The sequence below is a fragment of the Meriones unguiculatus genome (assembly GCF_030254825.1).
Source record: "Meriones unguiculatus strain TT.TT164.6M chromosome X unlocalized genomic scaffold, Bangor_MerUng_6.1 ChrX_unordered_Scaffold_30, whole genome shotgun sequence".
NCBI lineage: Eukaryota > Metazoa > Chordata > Mammalia > Rodentia > Muridae > Meriones > Meriones unguiculatus.
The window spans coordinates 6,753,067-6,761,668 of NW_026843706.1; positions in this window are offsets into that span (position 1 = coordinate 6,753,067).

Below are 8,602 nucleotides of genomic sequence, written 5' to 3' on the forward strand. Positions count from 1 at the left end.
TGACATATTGTTATTTCCGTATTCCCTCCTCTAACATGCCTTCCTCTTCCCAACCCTAATTTAACCCTTTGTGTTCCATTATGTGCTTTTGTAACACTTTGAACTAGTGCATCCTATATCTCCTCATTTGAGACTACCTCCATTCCCAACTACTTTTCTGATCTTTATGAGCACTACAAATGAAATGCACACAGACATATAAAGACTCAAAACTAAATCCAAAGAGTGTGATAAAAACAATGTGGCAGGGAGGATTTTGAAGACTGCTTCTATTTCTTTGGGCGATATAGGACTGTTTAATCTATTTGCCTGATCTTGGTTTAGCTTTGGTAAATGGAATCTATCAAGAAAATTGTCCATTTCATGTAGATTTTCAAATTTTATGGTATATAGGATTTTGAAGTAAGACCTAATGATTCTTTGAATTTCTTCACTGTCTGTCATTATGTCCCCTTTTAGTTTCTAATTGTGCTGATTTGGATAATTTCTCTCTGCCTTTTAGTTAGTTTACATAAGAGTTTGTCTATCTTTTTGATTTTAGCAAAGAACCATCTCTTGGTTTCATTAATCTTTTGAATTATTTTATTTGTTTCTGATTTATTGATTTAAGTCCTTATTTTGATTATTTCCAACTGTTTACCCCTGTTTGGTGTGTCTGCTTTTTCCCCCCTAAGGCTTTCAGTTGTGCCATTTTAGTTTGTTTGTATGAGATGTCTCAGACTTCTTTCTGAAGGCACTCAGTGCTATGAAATTTCCTCTTTGCACTGTTTTGATTGTCTCCCATAAACTTGATTCTGTTTTACCTTCATTCTCACTGACTTTTTAATAAACACTGTTTTAAAAAAAATTTAACAGTAGTGGGATAACCCCATTTTATAGAACAGAAGATTTTCATAATTATGTTTAGAGATTCCTAAAAGCACAATTTTATGTCAAAAATGTAAAATATAAATAAGCAGTATTTCACAATAAAACAATTTAGAACATAATTCCTGTCATTTATAAGCCTAACATATTATCATTTTTTACTATACTATATTCCTTAAAAACATCAAAGATCATGCTTAGATGCATACTTCTATTCCACTTTTGGGTGAAGTACTTATAAGAAGGAAGAAAATTATCTTTAGAGAAAAGACAATACCATGTGAAGAAAAAGTTTCAGAATAAAATTTTACATAGATTCAAACTTACATATATAATAACAACAGAGTAGAGGATTTTGTAGTTTTAAGACTGAGAACATTAAGTAATCAGTATCACTATGAAATTTTTATACATACTTTGTCATTGACCTTACCCTTGACTATCTTCTTACTCCACATACTGATGATCATTGATTCTCCATTCTCCTCTCTCCTTTTTCTCCTCTTACTGATGGTCACTTACCTCCATCCAGTACCTTATATCAGATTTCATATCACATTATAGACACATTCGTTTTCTAATTATTATGTTGGAATCGCAATCATGATTTTTAATGCACAATTAATCAAACACAAATAATAAAATAACATGGCATGATGAAATACAGTGCATGATTCAGAACACAGGTTCTTTTTATATTTTATTTCTTTATGAACACTATCTTTTAATGGAAGATAAATAAATGCATCTTGGATTTGAATTACTTGTGGGATTATGAGCAGATTATTTGTTGTCTACAAAATAAAATGTATATTAACTAGCAAATTGAAAATAATAATGAAACATTTCTAGACAGTTTAGATACATTAGATACAGAGAAATACAGTCTTTGTTACTACCCAATATAACCACAACTCCAGGTGAACATATCCCAATAGTCAGAATCTTGGTACACAGAAGGATTCTTTGTGCTAATTAGAAAAGACACTGCCTACTCCCAGCATAAACAGTTCTTCCCCAAGAAGCAAATGACATTTAAAAGAAGTTGGAATTTATTTAAGTCCCTACTTGTTTTCTTGGCTTGTTATCTATTTGAATTGTAACACACGTTCAATACCTAACCCTCCTAGGTATTGTTAAGTTCTGTTAATAATAATGAAAATCTGAGAGGAAAATTAATAATTATTACTTTCTCAGCTTCACTGATCACCAACTTAAGAAAAAAAAAACTTTTAGGGAAAGGTTTAGTTTTGTTAGTGATAAAGACTAATCAAAATTATAGCTTTAGTATTCAGTGTTGAAAAATAACTATCATCTATTTAAACCTGCTGCATTTGTATTGGAACACTTCCTGTAAGTAAATAGATATAGACATATATATAAGAAATTATTTATGTATAAAACTAGTTCTCCATTATGTTTTTCAGCAATTAGCCAAGGTCATACTGAACATACTCAGAGTTTTCTGTTGTTTCTGTTTCTGTTTCCAGGTTGTTTCAGAGCTGTTTACATGATAACATACATTTGAATCTTCAAACAGAAACAAGTATTACCTTGCAGTATTTTCCTCAAATTATTTATCCATGGAAATACTTCTCTATCTGTAAGGGTTCATACTACAAAGTAGGTGAGCAGATGACTAGAATATAGATAAATATGCAGATAGAAAGATAAAATATTATATAATTTACTTTCTCAATTGTGGGAGCTATAAGTCTTTCAAATTACAATTTTCTTCGTCTGGTGCTTTAGTGCCAAGACAATTTAACTAGTCATAAAAAGACATACAATCAAAGGCAGGTTGAAACCTCATGTGTACAAGGTAACCTAGGAGTCAGAATAAAAATACGAAGGAATATCAAAGGAAACTATAGTTATAGCAGGCTTAAAACTGCTTGATATCAATGGGACTTACAAAGATCAACATGTGTAACTATGACTTTGCTTAGAAAATAATAATAATAAGTGGATACCCTACTAAGGGGAGCAGTGGCTCTGACATGATATCTGTAACTTACTCTTTGTTCACCTCTCCCTGGCAGTGTACTAGTCTTACCAGGCTGCAGAGGAAGAAGATGCAGCCAATCCTGATGAGATCTGATAGGCTAGGGTCAGTTAGAAGGGGAGAAGGAATTCCTTTATCAGTGGACTAGGGAAGGGGCATAGGGAGAGAAGAGGGAGGGAAGGTGGGGCTGGGAGGAGATGTGGGAGGGGGCTACAGCTTGCATACAAAGTGAATAGACTGTAATAAATACAAAAAACAAAAATATATAAATGAAAAGACAAATATAATGACTAGAAAAACACATTTTTTCATAAGTTAAATTAGTAGTATCAAATTTAAAATCTGTAGTAAATAATAGAAAATTATTAATTTTGAATTTTAAACATTAAAACAACATAAATGGCTCTTAAGTAAATGAAAATAAAGTAATTTTTCTTATAATAATAAAAAATGTACATTTATACTACACTTACATACATATAATTTCTTTTTCTTTTTTTTGAAAAAAAAAATTAGTGGGTGAGAAGCACGAGCCTGATTGATCAGTAAGATAGTATGGGCAAATTCTACTTATTATTTTCTCCCAATCATTTTATTATTTTTATTAATTACAGTTTATTCACTTTGTATCCCCCTATAGCTCCCTCCCACTTCCCCTCCCAATCCCACCCTCCCTCTCTCTTCCCCACCTGTGGCCCTTCCTCAGTCCACTGATAAGGGAGGTCCTCCTCCCCTTCCTATGATACAATAAAATCGCTCTTAAGTGAATGAGAATAAAGTAATTTTTCTTATAATAAGAAAATTGTACATTTATACTCCACTGATATACATACAATTTCTTACAAGTCACACTGGCAGAATTTGAGAGGTTAACAACATCCTCAGTTGGGAAGATTGTGGAGAAAATAAGTACTTTCATACATTGCTAGTGGGAATGTCAAATATGTAATTATAATTATAATGGATAATTTGACAACAATCTAATGAATGTACTTATGGCTTTATTCATTTATTCAGCAGTTACCTTTCAGAAATTAGCCAGAGATTACACTCCAAAACTACCGGAGAAGGACCTGGAAGTGAAAGAAAAGGAAAAGGAAAAAACATATTAATAACCTCATTTTATTGAATATTAATAACTGTATTTACATAGAATATTAAGGAAACACTATTACATATACCACTGGAATTCTTCATGATCTGGCTCATTTTACCTGAAAGAATTCTGGAACAGGAAGACAAGAATACAAACTATGGTGTTTTCCCTTTTGTAGATAAAGAAACTGAAACATATATAATTGCACATATAATTTTCAGAGAGAGGTGGGCAAAGTAACCCAGAGTCTAATGGGACTGATGATTAAGCGTGGATAAAAACTTGGAAAAAGAGCTGGAGAGTGGTGATAGCTACAATTATTATGTTGATATGATCTGTATACTTATGAATTGGGGAACATTAATGAAATTTTGGGTATAATATATATTTAAGTATAAAAATACACTAAAATGAAACAAAACAAACAAATCAAATATAACATGATGTAGAAAAAGATCTATAAAGCAAAATCAAGATAGAAACAAGTCAACCTAAATGTATTTCAATTAATAAAATAACCACAATGGCCAGAAATGGAAACAAAATAACCAATAAAAAGACAACCAGGACTCCAAGATGGCGGCGGGCAGAGCGCACCGTTTTGGAGAGGCAGAAGACATGAATCTCCGTAATTGGTGAGTGGAGAGTCAATCAAAGCTAGAATTTGGACTGTGGGGCTGTCTAAAGGAGAGGGGCCACCACAGAAGTGTGGAGTGCTAGTAGATTTATATCGGGCGCGGACTTCTCCAGGAAGGAAATAGGGCGCTTCCCTTGTCCGAGCCTCCCGCGGGAAAACCCGCACACAGCACCAGGCAGCTGAGCACAAATCTCACATCCAGGAGATCAAGGCAGCAGAGACAGTGCTCGGGGCCCCTTAGAGCAACGGTCTGCTGTAACCACCCTTGAACACCCGACCCCTCCTAGGACACATCCCACTCAGGGCCCTCCGGTCCGAGGATTGTCCCCTCCCCCATCCCACTGAAGTGATCCCGCGGCTTAGACCGCAGCAGGAAGTGCAGCGGAGCTCACGCACCAATCGGCCAGAGCGCAATAACCCCAGAAACCTCCACACAGGAGGAGCGCAGGCCCAATCACAGAACTCCAACCACTGAGCCCAAAACACAGAGACTCAGATCCACAATACAATTCTTCCTGGATACCAAAGCCGCAAAGCTCAGTGCCTGGGACCCAAGACCCCGCAGCCACAGTGGAGAGCAGTAACAGCCTGCTGAACGCCACCACTCAGAGGAGAACACACCCGAAATAGAGCCCTCTCACTGAGCTCTCGACCCGCGGAACACACTCCCCACTACCACCACCACCCAGCTCTGCAGGAGTGCACACACCACGGAAACTCCACCACGCCAGAGCACATGCCCAATACAGTGCTAGCCACCGAGACTCAGACCCACAGTACAACCCTTCCCAGATCCCAAGCCTGCTAGTGGCAGCACAGACTACACAGGGCGGCCCAGCCAGTGACTGTATGGGCCATCCAACCCCTCAGTGGCAGAAAACGAGCTGAATAGACACCGAAGACCAGCAGACCTGTAAAATCAATAAGCGCACACATTCATCAACAGCACTTGCGATCCCTTAGCGCCTGCAACAATTTCAATGCCTGCAAAGCACCCCTCTCACACACTGAAGGCCTCTTCATTCACCAACTCCCTGTCCCTTAGGACACACCCACAAGCACACGCTCAAACACACGCTACCCCGCATTTGCCCTTCTACGCCTGGGAACTTTCCTTCTACAGGTATAGCTGAATAACCAACACACACACTGAAACCACTAGACCTCACTAGACCTTCATTTTCCTGAAGAATTCTCCAGATACCAGAGAAAAACCAGTCTGACCTGCAGAATCCAGGAACAGACAGTGAACACGACAGATAACCAAATGGCCAGAGGTCGGCGAAAGAACACAACCAACGCAAATCAAGATATCATGGCTTCACCGGCAACTTCCAAAATTATTGGACACTCCAACTCAGCAGAAACAGAAAAAGAAAATGATTTTAAAGCTATGATTATCCAGTTATTTGAGGCACATAAAGAGGAAACCAAAAAATCTCTCAGAGAAATAGTCATAGAGATTCAAACAGTTAAAGAGGATACAAAAAAATCCCTTAACGATCTGGCCTCCCAAATAGAAATAAAGACAAACGAGGTGAACGAAGAAGCTCTTAAAGAAACACATGCAAATATGGCCAAACAATTGGAGGCAGAAGCAGAGGCACTAAGAGAGGAAATAAACAAAAAAATACAGTCCATCTTGGAGACACAGGAATCCACACTCAAACAGATGAAGGAAATGTTGCAAGACATGAAAACGGAATTAGAATCAATAAAGAAAACACAAACTGAGAAAACCCTGGAACTGAAGAACTTAGAGAAAAGAGAAGGAATCTCAAAGGTAAGCATCACTAATAGAATTCAAGAGATGGAAGAGAGAATCTCGGGTGCTAAAGATACACTCACAGAAATCGATACTTCTCTCAAAGCAAAAATAAAATCAGAAAAATCCCAAATACAAACCATCCAAGAAATCAAGGATGCCATGAAAAGGCAAAATATAAGAATAATAGGAATTGAAGAAGAAGAGGAGTCCAGGTTACAAGGTCTAGAAAATATTTTCAAGAAAATCATAGAAGAAAATTTTCCCAACCTAAAGAAAGAGATGTCCACAAACATACAAGAGGCCTACAGAACACCAAATAGACTAGACCAGAGAAGAAACTCCTCATGCCACATCATAGTCAAAACACTTAATCTACAGAACAAAGAAAAGATACTAAAAGCAGCAAGGAAAAAAGGCCAAGTAACATATAAAGGCAAACCTATCAGAATCACACCGGACATCTCATCAGAAACTATGAAAGCCAGAAGAGCCTGGAAAGAGATCATGCGGGCCTTAAGGGACCACAGGTGCCAACCTAGACTACTTTACCCAGCAAAGCTTTCAATCAACATAGATGGAGAAAATAAAATATTCCACGACAAAACTCAATTTAAGCAATATTTGAACAGCAACCCAGCCCTACAGAAGATACTAGAAGAAAAATTCCAATCCAATGAAAACAAATACACCCAAGAAAACATAGGTTAAAGATAATTTCCCACAAAAGTCAAAAGCAAACAAGCAATGATTCACAGTAACATTGCCAACTCCACAATAATAGGAAATAACATTGAATGGTCATTATTATCTATCAACATCAATGGACTCAACTCTCCAATAAAATGACACAGACTAACAGAATGGGTGCGGAAACAGGAACCAACATTCTGCTGCATTCAAGAAACACACCTAAGCAACAAAGATAAACATTACCTCAGAGTAAAAGGCTGGAAAAAAGTTTTTCAAGCAAATGGACCCAAAAAACAAGCAGGAGTAGCTATCCTAATATCTAATAAAATAGATTTTCAACCAAAACTAATCAAAAAAGACATAGAGGGGCACTACATTTTCATCAAAGGAAAAATTCACCAAAAAGACATCACAATTCTAAACATCTATGCCCCAAATACAAGAGCACCCACATTCATAAATGAAACATTATTAAAGCTTAAACTACACATTGATGGCAATACCCTAATAGTGGGTGACTTCAACACCCCACTCTCACCAAGGGACAGATCAACTAGAGAGAAACCAAATTGGGAAATAAAAGCACTTACAGAGTCCCTAAATCAAATGGACCTAATAGACGTCTACAGATCATTCCACCCAAACTCAAAAGAGTATACCTTCTTTTCACACCTCATGGAACCTTCTCCAAAATAGACCATATAGTTGGTCACAAAGCAAGCCTCAACAGATATAAAAAGATCAAGATAATCCCTTGTATTCTATCGGACCACCATGGACTAAAGCTGGACATCAACAACAATGGAAACAACAAAAAGCCGACACGCACATGTAAACTGAAGAACTTGTTACTCAATGACAGCTGGGTTAAGGAAGAAATAAAGAAATTAACGACTTCTTACAATTCAATGAAAATGAAGGCACAACATACCCAAATATATGGGACACATTGAAAGCAGTGCTCAGAGGAAAATTTATAGCACTAAGTGCCTTCAAGAAGAAATTTATAACATCACATACAAGTAACTTAATGGCCCAACTGAAAACCCTAGAAAAAAAAAGAAGCAGATACACCCAAGAGGAGCAGAAGGCTGGAAATAATCAAACTCAGGGCTGAAATCAATCAATTAGAAACAAACAAAACTATTCAAAGAATCAATGAAACAAAAAGCTGGTCCTTTGAGAAAATCAACAAGATAGACAAGCCCTTAGCCAAGCTAACTAAAAAGCAGAGAGAATGTATCCAAATCAGCAAAATCAGAAATGAAAAGGGGGACATAACTACAGACACTGAAGAAATCCAAACAATCATTAGGTCATACTACAAAAGCCTATATGCCACAAAATTTGAAAATTTAAACGAAATGGATAATTTTCTTGAAAGATTCCATCTACCAAAACTAAGTCAAGATCAGGTAGAAAGACTGAATAGCCCTATATCACCAAAGGAAATTGAAGCAGTCATTAACAGTCTCCTCTCCAAAAAAAAGCCCTGGGCCAGATGGTTTCAGCGCAGAATTCTACCAGACCTTCAAAGAA